Below are 19,644 nucleotides of genomic sequence, written 5' to 3' on the forward strand. Positions count from 1 at the left end.
GATCCAGAAGTACTTACAAGTTATGCACTTTCAGAGGGAGTGTAACCCATGCAGAGCAGGGCATATCCCATTCACCTGGTCTATGGAACCACCCACTAACAGTGCTCAGTTTTGTTTGGATTGAGCTTCATTTTAGTTGCTCTCATCCAGTCCATTACCAAGGCAAGGCATCGGTCCAACTCACCCATTGCCACACCTGCAGATGTAAAGGAGATGTAGAGTTCTGTGTCACCAACATATTGCTGCTAGTGCACTCCAAAATTCTGGATGATCTCACTCAGTGGTTTCAGGTAGCTGTCAAACAGCATGGAATCCCACAAGGAAGGCTACGTGGAGTCAAACAATACTCCCCAAGCACTGCCCTCTGAAAATGACCATCCAAGTAGGATTGGAACCATGGCAGAGCAGCGCCACCCAATCCTAGGTTAGAGAATTTCTTGTATTTCACATCTCCTAATCTTAAGCATGTGTAAAAAGGTAAAGGGACCCCGACTGTTAGGTCCAGTCGCGGACGACTCTGGGGTTGCGGCGCTCATCTCACTTTATTGGCCAGGTGAGCCGGTGTACAGTTTCTGGGTCATGTGGCCAGCTTCTGGCGAACCAGAGCAGTGCACGGAAACACCATTTACCTTCCTGCTGGAGCAGTACCTATTTATCTACTTGCACTTTGACGTGCTTTCGAACTGCTAGGTTGGCAGGAGCAGGGACCGAGGAACGGGAGCTCACCCTGTCATGGGGATTCGAACCACCGACCTTCTGATTGGCAAGCCCTAGGCTCTGTGGTTTAGACCACAGTGCCACCTGTGTCCCATGTGTACTTTAAAGTATAACATTCATCCTGCAGTCCCCATATTCTATCGTAACTAAGCTTGTGTGTCACTGAAATGAATGCATATCCCTCTGCTCCTTAGCTCTGCCTCATGTTCTCTCACCTCTGTGTTGTGGTACACCTCTCATGGTAGGGAACGGTGATCTTATACTTAGTAAAGTGTCGTTCATAGTACAGTGCCACATACTTTGTAAAGAGTCACATATACCAACATACATTGGTATATAAGGAAGTGATAAACTCATACAAAACAAAACTACACTTACTGTGCTCGATATAAAATGTGGGAGAAACCAGATTCTCTCTCTTCCCATATGATTCTCATACATGGGCCTTTATGTATGCTGCGGGAATCATCCCATAGCAAAAATTGCTGTGTTACAATGCAGTGGATGAACAGGCAATCGACTTTTGGTTCAATTCATACCCAGCTGTGATAGTTGCAAGGTGGTGGTCTGACCTTGTGCACTCCACCACCTTTCCCCCTGATACCGTTGTCCAGTCAGGTTAGCACAGAAGCACAGACCATGCAACTGCATAAACAGCAGATTATAGAAAAACCCTGCTTCTAAAAACTCAAGCTGGGCGACTCTGCAGTTGTAAAGCACAGCACTGTTAAATCTTCAGCAAGCCGTCTCGGTACTATGGAGCAACAGTGCCAACAGCCCCTGTGAGTTTGGGCCAGAAAGAAACTTATCTTTCTCTAGGTGCTGCATGCAAGTGCTGTGTAATAATCCTCTAATTGTGGGTTACAGCTCACCTACTTGCTGACAATCATATTGCAAAGGGGGAAATTTACAATTGCACAAAGCCGTATGTAATATGCGTCCCCTGCTGATATGATATTTCCAAGCAATCTTATATTTAGCTTTAAAATGATACCAGTGTTTTTGGGCAACCTAAAAATATTTTATGATGACCCATTTCTCTACCGAAATCTCTCTGGAACCACCTTGGCTTCACCTTCGTAGCCTCCCCACTGACATTCCCATCACATTTCCAGTTCCTCATTTCTCCCTCAATTGCCCTTTTATTTGGTTTCACTGTAGGATTTAAGACATCTGGAAAGGGGCTATACCACTTTTATGTCCAAAACAGTTTATGGAACTTGGCTGTCATAAAGTAAGTGCTGGATCATTGCAAGATGGTTGAACTGGTTTGGTCAAGCTTTCCTGGTCCATAGTTGTTGTACCAGTTACAGCTGGTCAAAGGTGCTTCTAGCCGCTGAGGCCTCCCAGGCATCCAGTGGCAAAGCTAGCTTCCAAAACACACAAGACTGCGTACCTGCTCCTTCAGAGGGAGTACGATGGACCAACTGACCCATCCAGGCAATTGACAAATTTCCTGGACACTGTCAGGGAGCTGTCAGCAGCTCCTGGTTGGTTGCCCAGGAAAGTATAAAGACAAGGAAAAGTTTCTTACTGTTCTTTTTTATTTCAGTCTTTACACAGAGAGGCTGTAGAACCCAGCCTCTTGGATAATGGCGTTGTCCCGAGTGCATCTCCATCCCTTGTCTCACTTCCTCATTCATCATTCTCATCATCTCCACTATGGATGCCACTAAGTGCCCTCTGTCTTTGAGCTCTTTGCTCTCCTACTTTCAAGGCTCCCTGGGTTCTGGGAGATGGAGGGTCTGGAATGCTTTCTAATGACAATGTGTCAGCTGGATGTTGTCCTGGCTTTCCCATGATTTCCCAACTTTTCTCCTCATCTGCTTTTGAGCTGCTACCTACCTCCAACCCATGCTGTAAATCTATACTGTCTTCCTCTTCCTCCTCCCTGGAAGGGTCAGGATGGGGAGGTGGTCTCCACCATTTCTCCTCTGCCCAGTCCCTGACATCCACAGGAACTATCCATCCACAGTACCCCTGTCTTGCCAGGAATCAAGCTCAGCTACTTTCCTCTCACCCATTCCACCACTCAGTCCAGGGCCCACACAACCTCTCCAAATTCAGATGCAATGGAGAGACAGAGTTGAGTGCTACCAGAGATCTCATGGCAGCTTGCCCCCCCCCCCCAACTCCTGATGACTGCTCTCAGCAGCTTCATTTAGGTATTAAATAGCACTGGGGATGGAATAGTGCCCTGAGGAACCCTGCAACACAATTGCCAGGTGGCCAAAAGACAATCATACAATCCTAATCTCTGGACTCAGTCCCGTAGGCATGAGTGGTACCACCATAGCACAGGGCCCACAATTTTCATTCCACAGAGCCGTTCTGGGAAGATATCCTGGCCAATGGAATTGAAAGCCACAGAGAGATCCAGAAGCTAATAAGCTGATAAACAAACATGCACCAGCACACATAGGAAAGGCTCATACATTGAACAAGAGCTTTGCTTGTTTTTGCTGTAGCCGTTTTCATTACTGAAGAACAAGCTTGTGAAACATCACTTGCTTGCATCAGTTCCCGCTACTGACCATAAGCAAGTCTCTTCAGTGGTGGGAACTGATGCAAGCAAGCAGGTGATGCTCCATTCATTCCATCCATTCCATTCCATACATGAGTGCTCCAATTTTAGACCCTGTCCTTAAGTATTAAAACATCTCATTTTTCGTTCTTTCTTTTTTTACAGCACATCACTTACTAATACACTCCTGATGCCTAATAGAGATCTAGAGAATTAATGGAATGGTTGCATCCTTTGTCATTGAAATCTGCAGGTCATGTTCTTTACCTTTAGTCTGACACTAAAGTTGTTGTGTGCTTCTGTCTGTTTTGAGAGACAATGGAAGAGTGCATCATCGTAAGTAAAGTTAAACCATTGGAGAGTTACATTGCCTGCTGTGGCTGTAGAGACCAATGCAGTTGGGACAGATTAAGGCATCCTGTTTTGCTTGTGCAGATGCACCATGACATTTTTTTCTCTCTGTGCTCCTCCCAGCGGTCAACATGCAAGCAAAGAAAAAGACCTGTGCCAAGTTGACCAGAGGTAGGGCAGACATTTTAAAACAATCTGGTAGACCCTCATCTTTTGAAGAGGTGAGCCATTAAGACCATGTCTCCCTCTTCTATTTTAAAATGTTTGGTTTTCTGTTGAGTAAATTTTCTTTGCTTTTGCTTCTGCAGTTACACTGAGTCAGGTTATTATTTTCTGTAACTTGATCCTTCCTGACTAATCAAGATTCTATCTCCAGGAAAAATACTGTGACTTTAATAACGAGTGGAAGAAAAAATGTGATTGGATATGGAATTTTTAATATTCTTTCCCATTCTCTTTCTTAATTATGCCATGTTTCTTATTCATTATGTACAGCTTTTATCATAAAGTGGGCAATTATTGGTTTCTAATATCATGTAATATAGTATGGTGTTCCAGTTCTCACCAGGGCTCAGCCTCGGGAATTGTTATTAATGCCATACCTCAGTCCTGGAATATATAAAGCAAAACAGAGCCCTAAATATGCATAGAATATTTATTTATTTATTTTAAAATTTATCCTCTCCCATACCTTTGGCATGGGGGGGGGGGAAGACCCATGGTTTGGGGGATAGTGCAAATACTTTGCGGGTAGAATTTCTCAGATTCCTCACCATCTTCACCATCTGCTCTCCATCTGTGTAGACAACATGGTGCTAGATGGACCATGATCTGACTATGAGGCAGCTTCTAATGGCAGCTTTCAGGGTGGCTAACAAATGCCACCATTTTTAAGAACAAATCAATAAATCAGGAAACACAACAAAATCAATCAGTGCCAGATGAGGCAGAAGAAGGATAATCATGTACAATGGTTTAGAACAGGGGTACTTAATCTGCCCCCGCCCCCAGTTGTTGGTGGATTCCAGCTCTCATCAGGCACAGCAGGCATGGTTAATGAACTTGGGTGATAACTTGCATGAGCAGGGGGTGTGCCCAGGTGTACTCTATTTTAAAACATCTGCCCTGCCTTTGGTCAACTTGACACAGGTCTCTTTTTTTGCAAGCAAAATCTCCCGTTTTGGCTTCTTGACCACTCTTGCTGTAGCTAATTTGTTAGCCTTTTGCCTCCTAATCTCTTCCTGCACACTAGTTAAACGTTACATGCGAGTCAGTGTATGAGTGTACATTTTAACTATTTGTGTACATTTGTACACAGATCACACACTTATTGAATGTAACATGTGAACGCCCATGAAGTGTGTCTTCCCATTTGCAACCCATTGCATTTCAGAAGTAAGGTACAGGTATTTATAAGCACGTTTTTGTGTGGGTTTTTTTTTTTGCCAACCACCTTCCACTGATGAATGATAAAGATCTCCTTCCTACATGGCAGAGTGGCTGGTGACCAAGAGAACCTGAAAGGGAGATAATTTGTTTGTTGGAGTCGTGCAGTCATCTGTATGGGTTATATGGGCCATCCTTGCTACAATCCATCCCTAGACACGCAAAATTAAAAGGAAACTTTCTCACCTCAAATACCGCTTTCAAGCAGCTCTGAGCTTCACTTAAAAATAAATAAATAAATAAATAAATAAATGGGTAGAAAAAGAGCAATATCTGTGTTACTGTCTGTGGCTGAAGCTTCTGCCCTTTAAAACACTAAGCCGCCCTAATAAACTGGGGCTTACTTAGGAAATTCTATTAGGCCATTTAACTGACGAGCAGATGAAGTCTGTCAATGATTATGACGAAAATTGCTGAAAGTCTGTCAAATCAAGAGGCCAGGACTAGAGCAATTTTATCTCTATTACCCTACACCGTATTGATTTTAAAATGTATACAGATACAGAAAGGGAAGCTTAAGGCTGCTCAGCCTCAGTGGAAATCATTCTTCTGTTCATTACAAACTGTCTCAGTTTAAGTTGATTAGACCTCAAAGGAAAGAGAGGGGAGATTTTTATGGTAATACCTTTTCTGTAGGTTATCAAAACAGCTCGAAATCTGGTTATGCACACAACACAGTCTCTGCAAAAGGCTTATTGTGAACCAGATTAAAACCAGTATATAGAAGACTTAATGAATGAGGGTGTTACACTTTAGCAGTTGTTGTTGTTTCATTTTTTTTTAAAAAAACCTCAGCATATTAAATTCTCTTGGGGTCACCCTGTCAGTGTCAATTCTTTGGCCTGGATTTAGTTGAATCAATCCTAATTGAAATTCTGCACAGGTCCAGTATTCTGTGGAGATTGCAGATGAATGACAGTGCAGTGGCAGGAAAGATAAATATGCTGGCAAATGAGATCCAGGATCTCTACAGAGGATGGAATAAATTACTTTACCAATAGAGTGGAGGTAATATGTTGGAAGGAAGGAAGTGAAATCGAAGCGAGCTTAATACCTGTTTGTTAAAGGCAGGGGGTGGGTGGGAGGGAGAACACATAGTTAAGATTTACTTAAAATAGAAATTGTTGTACATACAGCATTAAGGCACTCTTTTTCATTGCTTTTATATGATGAAAAATGATTACTGCACACACTTTAATTTCATTTCATGCAAGAGGCAGCTTGCATGGATTGGAATTCATGTTGCATTCGACTTGTAGCTCAAGGCTCTCCAGAAACTGTGGTCTAGCATATTGATCAGTCATTTGATAAATATACCAAATGGCACACTGAGCTTAAGGTGCTTCATGCAAAATGTATTTAAATGACCTTGGCTAATTAGTGTGAATAGCTAGGAGGCACTCCTGTGTGAGTAAGAGTTGCACATTCTGAGTGCAAAGATTTAAGAGCTGGACAGAGTTAAAGTTAAACAATGGAAAGCAGCCAAATGGCTCACATAGAAATTCAGAGAGAGAGAGAGAAAAGGGCTGCTTTTCCATGTCCCCTACGGTGCGGCTGGAAATGTACCACAGAAAGGCAATTCTATCACTTCCCTCCAGAGATAATGTCATAAATCAGCTCCATCTCAGAAGCAGAATCTCCATATATTTGCTTTGATTTCCCTCTTTCAGGATGTCACCCTGTCACTCTCACAAGCAATCTCATCCTATCATACTACCCTAAATGATTCTTCATTATTGTTTCTTATTTATACAGTATTTTCTTTCCCATCATTACCACAAGACAAATCGCTGCACAACGTCATTTAGCAAATTGGCACAAGGACATCCAAAACATTCAGCTAACTGTTCACTGAAATGGGAGAAATATTACCTAAGGTTACACTGGCATAGGGATGCGTATGTCGTACCCATGTCAAATTCATGCACCTTAGGCGCTTGAGATAACAAGACGTTTGAGTGTGGCTGTTACACTTTGCAGAAACGTGTTCCTAATTTCTGGTGAGTCTGATACCTGCTGAATGATTCCAAAAAGTGCTGTGTTGAAATCTGTCAGCCACTTTCTTCCACTGTGTAAGAGGCTTCCTTTTTTCTGTCTCATTCTCAGGGTGCTTGAGGTTTCCCCCCATTTTTTAGAATTTTAGTCACTGAAAGGTTTTGAGCTTACCTTATCATTCTGATATGGCCAAGGGTGGTGTATATGTTTTTCTTTCCAATAAATATTTTTCCAGCACTCTGCAGCCTCCTTGGCTGCCCACACTGTCTGATCGGAAAAGGCCACATCAGTGGAATTATCTCATGATGTCTTCCCCTAGGCTTTAATTGAAGCAGGAACACCCAGGTAGGCTGCAGAGTGAAGACCACTGTTGATTATTTGTAGACTGGAAGAAAGGAGACACACACCCTGCACCCTACCCAGTATAATTTCACCTAACTGTTCTCTCCCCTTTGATAATTTTCAAATACAATTTGTTTTCATACTAACTTGATGGGGAATGATAACTGAAACACAGGAGAGATGATTTGCAGCACAGCACTAATTCAAGAAATGCAAACCTTGGAGATATGTCTTGACCAGTATTTGCAGAATACTCTATTAGCAGCAGCTTGCAGGATTTGACCTGAAGCTAGGGTTGGATGAACCTATCAATTTTGGTTCCTCTCTCTCATTCAAATTTTAAGTTCAGTTTGCCCCATTTTCATATCAGTTTTTGTTTTTTGTAAAAGGCTTCATGAAAATTCATTAGCATTTTAATGGAAATTTATCTTAATATACATATCTGTATGCAAATTTGTTTAATATATACATCTTTGCAATGGAATGCTCCCCAATATAATGCATTTTTATGTTATTTTCACTAATATATATGTTTTATGCACCTTTTACCCTAGTATATGCAATTTTTTGGGGTACACATTGAGAAAGGCTTTGCAAAATTTGGGTAAGCGTGAATCTTGGAGGATGCTATGTTTCACTTTTTGTATTTCCTTGGAAAGTGTGAATTAGGTAAATTAATCTTTGAATATGAACTGAATTGAATTTCTTCCCTCAGGCAGCAAAATGTCAGGGGCCAGCCCTGAGTGTAACCAGTTTTAGTCCTGCTCAAGAATTAATTCTGTGTTTAGGTGTACCAGCCAGACATCATTAAAGTACAGTACTGTAGCACAGTACCCATGGACTGCAAGAAGATCAAACCTATCCATTTTGAAGGAAATCAGCCCTGAGTGCTCACTGGAAGGACAGATCCTGAAGTTGAGGCTCCAATACTTTGGCCACCTCATGAGAAGAGAAGACTCCCTGGAAAAGACCCTGATGTTGGGAAAGTTTGAGGGCACAAGGAGAAGGGGACGACAGAGGGTGAGATGGTTGGACAGTATTCTTGAAGCTACGAACATGAGTTTGACCAAGCTGCGGGAGGCAGTGGAAGACAGGAGTGCCTAGTGTGCTCTGGTCCATGGGGTCACAAAGAGTCAGACATGACTAAATGACTAAACAACAGCAACACTGTAGCACAGCAGATGAATTTGGGAAACAACAGTTAAAAAAACAAAAAATAAAAATTTGGACAATCTAGTTTGTCCATAGTAGCATAGCATCCCCCTCAGCCCAAGCATAGACGGGTCAAGTCAGACAGCTGTTCCAGCTTTCACAGGTTGGGAATAATGGTGTCAATAAATACACACATCTGCTGCCCATGTAGACAAAATATATTTGGCTTGCTGTATGCATCCCCGTCTGTTGGAATGGCAACTTGCCTGCTCACAAGTTGTCAGGGCCTTGCCATATGGCAGAAATATCAGACAACGAAATGTTTATTTGGCCAGCATGTACTCCTGTCAAAGTGAACATTGCTTCTGCTGGAAGCCTGGTTGGTGTTCACGTTACCACTCTGCCACAATATACACTTCATACACACCTCTGCATAGTGCATTATCACCATCCCATTGCTTGATGAGGGGGGATGCTTGTCCTGGACCAAATATATCACCTGTAATGAGGGTAATATATGGCATTTAGTTATATTGGCATGTTAGAATACACTGTATCCTTAATTTTGATATTCACTTCAGAAATTGCATATTTTCTAAAAGTAACTAAAAATACTGTATTAGTTCTAATGTTGTGTTCAGTGCTGCCTGCGCTGCAAGCTGCTGCCTCTTCCCAGTGATATTTTCTTACTTCTGTTTTTGCTGTCCCTGTTGCTCAGCTTGCATTATCTTAATTGCTGACTGTATCTTCTGAGGCATCTTATCCCTACACCCACCATTTCTGGTCAACATTCTCACATGCCACAGAGGCTTCTGAAAGTACTGGCAAGATGGACCTTGGGTCACTGTTCTTACACAGAATGAAATGACTCCTTATGATACATGCCTCAAGGTTGAGCCACTAACTACTTTTGCCTGAGAGGCAGCATTAGTGCAAGTTCAAACACTGATGTGGCATTCAAGGGGGAGACTTTGTTTCTTGACCCGGAAAATCGTCCTGAGAAGGTCATTTTACTCATGCTGCTTCTTGTGGAGGTTGAAGTTTTGTTCAAGGGAGTCTTCAGCCACATACAAGACTACAGCCTTAATGAGAAGAAAGGTTAATAAAGCTCTATACTCAGTTCTGGGATTGACAGATGATCATGTCCTTCTGAGAACAGGCCTGGGAACAGGCTAGGCCTATACATACATACATGTATGTATAGACCTGTCCATGGTTCAAACCACGCTCAAGGTGGGTTACAACATGAAGGCAATACCTAAGTTCAATGTACAAAAGTCGTAATATACAATAAATAAAATATTAAAAAATACACAACCAAACTGAACAATTGCCACATAAATCACAAGATCTAAAATAAATATACAAAAAATCAACAACACTCCCCTCCGCCAAACAACACCCCAGCACAAGAGTCTGTCCAGCAGCCCTAGCGTTTGTAGCTGGAAGGTTTCTGCAACTGTGCAGTTGCCATTCTAGAGTTCTGGGATAGCATGAGGAGTTGTAGGACTCACACTTCAGAAGGTATGATGGCCCCACTTTCCTATTACAAGGGCTGAACACAATGAATCAATGTTACTTTGTTACTTTCAGAAATGTGTACGTGCTTTCATTGGTGATCACAGAAACCCCCATGGCCAACCACTTGAAAAAGGACTTCTTTTCTTGCATAGTTGTGTTTCTGAGATTTATCATTGAGTAATATAGCCTCAGATTATTCATCACATAATCTGATTGTAGGAATTTTCTAAATGCACCTAGAGCCATTTGTTTTATTGAATTTCCATTAAAGTTTGCATCAATAAAGCATCACAATGTGTGTACATTGTATTTGTTTGGCTTAAGAATTTCCTTACCATCCTTTCCCATTCCCAAATCATTCCATGTGTTCTGTGGCATTGGACTGAAGATAATTTAAGTGGGGGCAAGTAGCATAACTGATAACACTGACAAAAAGTTCATAACAAATGGAACATACCCCAAACATGCTACACTGAGCTCCTTAGGGATAAAAATGTTACTACACAATCACCTTCATCATCTTCATCATCATCATCATCAACAACAACAACTTGAATCCAACATTGCATGACTGGATGACAAGCTTGTACAATCTGTCCTTTCCCTTCTTCCTTACAGCCCCTACCCCACCGAAAAAAGCCCTTTCAAGTCAGGATGACCTTTTACACATAGTTTGTGTTCTCCCATTCCTACCACCTCTGAGTTGGATTACCTGGATGCACCATCAAACAGGCATGGCTGGGGAGCTGTCCAGCAGAACAGGGAGCAAGTCAATGACAAGCTTTGAAGAAGGAACAGGTGAGCAGAGCTGTCCAGCCAAGAAGTCACAATTGGAACACAAGGAGTTGAGCAGAAAGTGATCAGGGGCCCTGATGCCATTTCCCTTCTCAGAGCATTCTGATCTGCAGTTTGTTTAGGTACCTTCTTCCTTCTGAGAAAGGCTCAGACACAGAAGGCTTTGTGATGCTAGAAATATATTGCATCTTCTGGCCTGGTTTTCAGCTTGTCTCTTCTCCTAGGGTAATGGTGGAAAACCTGGAGCTGGGGCATGTGATTAGTCAGGTGGTATCAGACCTTCTGATTTTACAGACTTCTCCAGTAGGAAGTCTTCTACTGTAACCACTTTGGAGTGTCCATTAGGCTATGTCACTCCCATTTATTCCTAGTATTTTCTGGTATTGGTAATGGAGTCATCCTCTAAGGAAGACATCTTGTCCAATTCTGGGCATGGACTAGACTTAACACATTCTAAGGATCTTAAAGGGGTTCCCTTGTACTGCTCATGGCTGCTGGGTTTGGTTAATATTGAAGAAAATGGTAGTAGGTAGATGGGATTTTTGTGCATAGGAAGCTCGCTTTTGTGTGAGAAGCTCATGGGTGGGCCTTTCTCTTTTTGAATTAGCCTTCTGAAACCTATTCAGAATTTGTGTTGCATGCCTTCCCCCGAACCATTGGTGATCAGGTGCTGTCTATTTGCAATACAGGGACACCAGCTATCTATGACCCAATTAATTTGTATGCTAGGCATACAGTTAAGAACTGTTTATCGTTGCAACTCAAGTTTAAACCAGACTGGAAACATTCCAAATCAGATACAGGTGTGCAAGAGTAAAACATTACTGACAAAAAAGCACTGCTGATTACATTAAAGGCCTCTCCATTATTTTCAGTTCCATTTTTTATCAAGATAAAGGATGTGTCTGCTATCTGTTGTTACAACAGAGGATGAAAACACCACTGCTGCAGTGCCCTCATTGATTGAAAGCATACTCTGTTTTGCACGTGTAGACATTGCCTATTTCTATGAACATATGAAGCTGCCTTTTACTGAGTCAGACCATCAAGCCCAATATTGGTTACACTGACTGGCAGCAGTCAGGTATGGGTCTTCTACTGCCTTGCAAGCTCAAGATGCTGGATATTGAACCTGGGACTTTTTGCATGCACCGTGTGTGCTCTACAACTAAGCTATGGACCCCTGTATTTCAGAGAGGTCCATTCATTTTGGAATGAATGGAATACTGGATTGGATTGTTCCTGTTTGGGTTCCATTCCAATTCATTCCTAAATGGATGCTTTGAGTGACAAATGTGCACAAATGGGGTTGGTTTTCATTACCCCTCCCCTTCATGCTCATTTATCACTCATTCATACCCATTCATCACTTACCTTACTCCAGTGATAGAAGTGGAAGTCGAGTTTCTTTCCTGGCAGTTGTCATTTTATTTCCCAAAATAACCCAGATATTGTGTTGTGTTGGGGGAACTTTGGGAGAAACTGGTGGCTGATTCCTCCCCTGCTTCTCTTGCCCCATTCCAAATGCTCCAGATTCAGACCAACATGATGGTCTGATCTGGCAACATAAAATGGTGGGTGCTGAAAACAACCACAGGCAGCTGCAAAGACAAAAATGCAAAAATTAGTTTAGATGAAATGGTTGAGATAAAACAAATATGTGTTCCCAAAAACATTGACTTTACATGGATGACAGATGCAGTTTTTCCAAATAAGCCACAAAATGCATGAAAACAATAAAGTGATGAATCCCTCCAATATTTTCTGTTGTCTTATCACTCATTGGACTTCTCTTAGTTTGGCAGGCACAATAGCATTTTCCTAGCTTTCATTATTTATTTACTTATAAGATTTCTTACCTACATTTTGCCCTAAGGTCCCAGGGTGGACTACAACAATAGAATATATACAGTTATAAAAACTAATAAAAGAGTATTGCCATTATAAAACATGTAAACACATTGCAAATTGAGCAGAACAATATAAATTCAACAAAAGAGGCGGGTCCCCAAAACAAAAAAACCTTAACTGTCAAAGGCCAGGGCAAAGTGGTATGACTTCAGAGTATGAAGATGTTTGATGCATTTCTGCAAGGAGGGAGCTCCACAATTTAGGGGCTGCAGCAGAGAATGTCCTCTCCTGCGCTGCCATTCTCAGCACCTCTGAGGGTGGTGGAATGACCAAGAAACCCCCCTGCAAATCTTAACACTCAAGAAGGTAAGCAAGGATGGAGATGTTTCATTATTGGACCAGGGTCTCATGACCTATCGACTTCACACATCTCGTTTGACCCAAAGCCTTCTGCATCTAAGAACTAGGCTGGGACCTTTCTAGGGCAGAAACATCTCAAGATGTTTACTTACAGTCCTTACATTAAAAAGTTTGGGGGGGAGGGGAAGAGAAAGGAAAACTTGAAACATCTCTGGGTTGCTGGAATATCATCTCAATTTCAATCCAGAGCCTAAGAAGAACTTTACCTGAACAAATACCACCTAGTCGTTTTACTTGCTTAAACATTATACTTTAGGAAGAAGATGCCATTGGTAAGAACTTATACCAGTTGCGTGGAAGTTGACAAGTTAATATTTCCTGTGTTGCAAATCACTTTCCTACCCTAAGGCTATTTGAACTCATCCAACCTGTGTCCCACAGAGGATCGAAACCTTCCGTCAACTCTGTACAGGTCATGGCAATTATAGCTGGTAGCCAAAGCACTGCACATTGTGGTATCCTAGCTGCTCGCTTATTATTCCTTTTTTAAAAAAATGATATTTATTAAGAGCTTTAAAGTTACAGAAAAAACAGAGAAGAAAAAGAAAGAGAAAAAAAAACAACCACAATCCAGCAGTACAAATTGATAAAAATCAAAATCAAAAAATAAGAACAAAGCACGTAACAGAACACAATCAAAAAACAAAAATAAGCCACAAAAATTTAAAAACAAATCCAATATTCTCATATCCTTGACTGTCATTACCTTCTTTCTTTGACCTCCTCACTCCTCCCTTTTTTTGTATCCTAGTTATTAATAGTCACAGCAAATCCTTTCCATTTTTCATAATATTCTGTCATTACATTACCTTAATCTATTTTAACCCTATCTTACTATAAAAAACCTTAGGACTTAAAACTTAGATCTTATTTATACCAATTTCTCATAACCATAACATATTCTTACATAATTCTTTTAACCTTTTTGCTAAAGCCAAATAATTTCGTTCCAACATTTTTCTAACATTCATCAATTTTATAAAACAATCCTAATTAAAAAAATAATAATTCTTCCAATCTTCATCCAGCGTCTCTTCCTCCTGGTCCCGGGTTTTGTCAGTCCTTTCTATCCCATCAATCTAGTTCATTAACCTGGTAATCTTATGTCCGAGGCCCTTAAATCTCTTCCATGTCCCTTCCGCAGCTCTTCTTCATATTTATACCTGTACTTTACTTTATCTCCTGCTCCTTTCACTCGTGGAAACTCCAACTTGACAGTGTTTTTGACCCTTCTCGACAAACCAGCCCCTTTTCCATAGTCCACACTAGACTCCATGTGGTATTTAAAAACATGTTTCAAGATCCCTCCAGAATTAAGAGCCCCCACAACCCCAAACATCTCACGGCCCATTGCCAGACTTGGAGAGTCAAAACATCCCTGCATAGGGGGGGGGTCTATCCAACCCCCCATTTCCAAACCAAACAAAACTCTATCTCTCCAAGCCTGGCTTTTTCCAAGTTCATTTGTCAAATCCAACAACTCATGTTCCTGCTGGCCCACAGCTCCCTCCATCTCTGGCGCCCGAGGTTCAACAACATCCTCTTCCCTCATCTGATCTGTCAGAGCACACTCCTGATTTAATTCCTGGGTGGGCTCTATATAGTTACCCACTACCTGTCTGAAATTTCCAATCGCTGCAGTCATCAAGTCCGTCTTCTCATGTAGCTGTTCCAGTAGGGCACTTGTTTTGCAGAAAGCACGCATCAGAGCTTCTGATACATTGTTCTACAAGGTCAGAAGTCTATTCCCATGATCGTAATCTGCTGCAGCTGCAGGGCTCCCCGATTCAGATTTAGTAACAGTTTCACAGGCTCCCTCTAGGGGAAGAACTTCTATTTGTTCTTTTCTTTCATAAGCAGATCTAACAACAAAGTTTCCTTTTTCAGATATTTTGTCAATATTTGTTCCTTTAAAATGCGAAGGAGAACAATGGAATCACTATGTTTCTCTTCTTTTAACTATCTGTCAAAAACGTTTGTCTCTGGTCAATGAGCTTCCCAAAGAACGTCAGTCCTGACACCCGCTTCCAGGATCAAGACGGTGGAAAATTACTTTGCTTTACACTCTTTCTGCAGGTTTAAACAGTCCAAAAAAAATCCCCCCCTCTTCTCCTGCTTCCGAAGGGGGTTCAACAATTTTAAATGATGAAAGTTAATCCTTTACAAGCGATTTTCTGAACTCTAGTTTGCCATGTCTTTGCTTTAATCTATCTACAAGAAACGGAAGGCTGACTTCCTGTTTAGACCTTCCCGTTTCAGTGCCAAATTGAGATGAATTTCTTAGTCCAATTTTCCTTTCTACTCGCAGGTCATTATTCAAAGTCCAATTGTCCGAAATTAAAGTACTCATGGGTAATTGTTTTGAAAGCCAAATTGTCCCAGGAAAAAGGCAGTGCTCTCCGGCAACAGCGGTGCGGCTTCGCTCCACGGAAGAAGCAGTTGACTCTCAGCACTGCGCCACTTCCCCCTCTTCACTCCGGAGCCCGTGAATGGGTTCCTTTACTGGTTGGGGGGGGGCGCTAAAGGTGCCCGCCGAGTCCCATGGTCACAGGCTTCATCCGCCTGTGATTTTTGAAAGGGTCCCCGCTTCACCATAGCGGGAAAGATCCGTTTTCCGTGGAGCTGGTCCCTCCAGATCAGAGGGAGTCCGCCATTACCGATGACGCCACCCCGGAAGTCATTCGCTTATTATTCCACTCATCTTTGAAGAAGCAGCAGACACTGTTCTCCTGCTCCCCCTTTTGTCCTCACAACAATCCAACAAGGCAGGTTTGAGTGACAAGACATAGATTGGCCATTTGCAAGGTCATTCATGAACTTAATGCCTGAGCAGGGATTTGAACATGGGTCTTGCATTGGTTCCAGTGCAACACTCTCTGTGCACTACACTGCCCTGGGATTGTTCATGTCCCTCTTCTAGAAGCAGCATCTGGTTCCCCTGTGCGCGCGCGCGCACACACACACACACACACACACACACATACTGAAACTGGTGGGTGCGGAGGGCTATGAAGTGCAAAGGCTGCTACTGGACGTGAGTATTGGCAACACATCTGAAAAGTGCTGCACATGTCCACAGGCTTCTCTGGGCCTATGCTAGAATGAAATATGGTGATAAGAAGCTGCTGCTGAAGTTTATCTCACTTCTCATTAAGAACAGAGTAGCATTGTCTTAGGCAATCTACATGATGTGCTTTCAAGTTGGATTTGTCCTTTTGGTCAACACAGACACACACAGACACACACACACACACACACCCCTGTGAATAGGGCTGAAGGTAAGCACAAGGGACCTTTACTGCATTGCGTATCACCTTTGCATAACACTCTCCCAGCTTGCCCCCATGTAGCGGATGACTCATCTCCAGCAAGTCCTCTGCAAGATGGTGCTCATTTCATTTCCCCCCTTCCAGCAGCTGCTCGGTAATTTCACATGTCATAATGTAAATGTATTCTCTAGTCATGAGGTAAAGTGAGTCCCTTCAAGCTAGATTTGGCTGTGCTCACAGAGATGTTCACCATTCTGTCAAACATATTCCGCAGTCATTATCTTTTATAGCAGGCAGAGCGCAAAAGGAAAATTTTGAAGGGAGCATTTTGTCTGTCTCTGTATCTCTTTTCTCCCTCGCTCACAATAGGTCCATTCATTTTAATGGAAGCCATGTGGTTAAATCTCCTGTGCGGCTTTGAAAACCTTTGCTTATGATTTTCTCTCTCTCCTCCCTCACCATTAACACTAGCAGTCAGTCAGTGGGGTTAGCTGAATGTGCGGAGGCAGATATTAGATAAAGTTAAGAGGGCCTTTTATGATGAATGCCACACTGAAAAAAAATTACCATCGATGCCCAAGTCTTACATCAAAAGCAAAACTAATAATTTGGGAGTTTGAAGTACACTTTTGTTTATATAGTTCTTTAAAATAAGGATGGGAGAGGAGACCAGATGGGCGATTTGGCTGGAGCTCTTGTCTCTGAATGGATGGAAATGGAAATATCAGGAAAATGGCATTGCTACAAGTCCAGTTTAATTTAAGAACATGTAGATAACTGAATGGCACATTCACACTCATTCAGAACCAGAAGGCATACCAATTTATGGCATAAAGCATACAGATTGTGTCTTCTTTCCAACTGGCTCATAGTGAGAGGGCTTTGGCTCATGTTTGACTTTTAAGAAAACGTCGCCTCGTGTGGTTTTTAGAATGAAATGTCACAAGGCCCAAGGAACATATTTCCCCCCCCCCTCAATTACATATGATACTGGAGACATACAGGTTGCAGCAATCATCATTGTTGATTGTCCTGTAAAGGCAATGTCTAGAGGCCATGGTTGAGAGAAAGGGCTTCATTGTGTGAGGAAGGATGCAAAATGAAAGTCAGTCCCTGCTTAAAACTGCTAATCCTAGTGAACACAGTGAAGAGTCAGCGAAAGAATATTTTATTCCCTTTGTTAGGGATGGCTGATGGATTGAAGTTCCGGTTTTGAGCTGACATTTGCATTCAGTTTGTTTCACTATTATTACCAGTCCTGAAGTTGGCAATCAGTACAGAACTATATTAATTCAGTCTTCCTCAAGCTGGAGCCCACAACATGTTTTGAACTAAAACTATTATTTCGACTGATGGGTTGTTATATTGATTGTTGGATGACCATAGGTCATGTATGGTGAAACACATGGAAATAAAGAATAAAATAAAATAAACTCTCATCAGCCCCAGCCGGCATGGCTAATGTTGAGGGATAAATCATGGACTCATAGAATTTTAGAGTTGGAAAGGATCCTGAGGATCATCTAGTCCAACCTCCTGCAATGCTGGAATATGCAGTTGTCCCATACACTGATCGAACCTGCAACCTTGGCGTTATCAGCACCACACTCTAACCAACCGAGCTATGTAGTCAAAACATATGGAGGGCACCAGGTTGGGAGTTTGTTATATTGATGCATAACATTCTTAATAACTCTTTTTCAGTTCCATAGCACTGTTTCTGAGGGGAAAAAATGGTAAAATAAAAACACCAACCCACCCACAGACACCAAACATTAACAGTTGTTGGAGCAAGTGCTGTTTAGTGGGGAAACATATACTTTGCATGCAAATGATCCCATGTTCAATCCCTGGCAGCTCCAGTTGGAAAAAAAAAACCCAGTTAGCACTCAAGCAATGTGAAAGGCCTCTGTTTGAAAGTCCTGGAGAGCTGTTACCAGTTAGAAGTAACATTTACACCATAGATTTAAGGTGTCATGACACCACTTCAAACTGTCATGGTTTTCCTCAAATAATTCTGGAAGCTGGTTGGTTGATTGTAGGTGCTGAGAGTTTAAAAAGGTAAAGGTAAAGGTACCCCTGCCCGTACGGGCCAGTCTTGACAGATTCTAGGGTTGTGCGCCCATCTCACTTAAGAGGCTGGGGGCCAGCGCTGTCCGGAGACACTTCCGAGTCACGTGGCCAGCGTGACAAAGCTGCATCTGGCGAGCCAGCGCAGCACACGGAAACGCCGTTTACCTTCCCTCCAGTAAGCGTTCCCTATTTATCTACTTGCACCCGGGGGTTCTTTCAAACTGCTAGGTTGGCAGGCGCTGGGACTGAGCAACGGGAGCGCACCCCGCCGCGGAGATTCGAACTGCTGACCTTTTGATCGGCAAGCCCTAGGCACTGAGGCTTTTACCCACAGCGCCACCCGCATCCCGCTGAAAGTTTAGGAAGCCCCTATTCTTCTCCCAGAGCTATAATTTCCAGGGTTCCCTATGGAGAGGGACTGATAGTTAAACTGCTCTGAGAAATAGAGAAATAGGGGTATCCTAGTAATTATCAGCACCATTAACAAACTATAGTTCCCAGAATTCTTTGGGGAAAGCCATGGCTGTTTAAAAGTAGGGTGTGGATGTGTCCAGAGGAAGCTAGGACTGACCTAGTATAAGGCAGCTCCCCATGTTGCTTATCAGAATTCAAAGTCCCTGAGCAGTTGCTACTGCATTGTTTGCTCAGTCCATATCACCAGCAGCACCCATACAAATACCTCTGAGAATGTTTGGAGGGCCAGGAAGTCAACCTTGGAATGTCTGGAGCTATTGAAAAGCTTGCAGCCTAGGCTGAGCTACATGGACATGGAGCCTTCACTTCATGTGTTATTTGTGTGAAAGGGGTTTGCCTACTGAAAGGAGTAGGGTTGCCTAGCTGGTCCCACTCCCACAGTTGTGTGGCTCTCCATTCTCTATGTCCATACTTTGAGGTGGGGAAGCCTATGCATGCAGGCCTCAGTACTCACTGGCTTCCATGGTTCAGATGCTATACTACCTCAAAGGTGGAGTCAATGATGTGGCCCAGCTGCCCCTTTCGCTGCAAAGATTATTGCATGAATGGGGCTATTCTGTTATAGGCTGAGGTACCAGTGTTCCCATGTGGGTTTTGTACTCATGGCTACTGTTACTTGTATAGCTGACACATTTTTTAAAAGGTGCAAAGGTTTGAAAACTTATGTGAATAACATACATGTTGAAATGAGGGCCATGGATTTCAGTATTTTTT

General features: G+C 42.4%; 1 long non-coding RNA gene across 1 annotated transcript in view; it reads left to right on the top strand.

Annotated features, from left to right (window-relative positions):
• LOC308462552 overlaps positions 1-19,644 on the top strand; it is a 149,286-nt gene that overhangs the window by 114,734 nt on the left and 14,908 nt on the right. The gene's annotated exons all lie outside the window — the stretch shown is intronic.

Source organism: Podarcis pityusensis (assembly GCF_964106645.2).
Source record: "Podarcis pityusensis genome assembly, chromosome: 1".
In the NCBI taxonomy this organism is placed as follows: Eukaryota; Metazoa; Chordata; class Lepidosauria; order Squamata; family Lacertidae; genus Podarcis; species Podarcis pityusensis.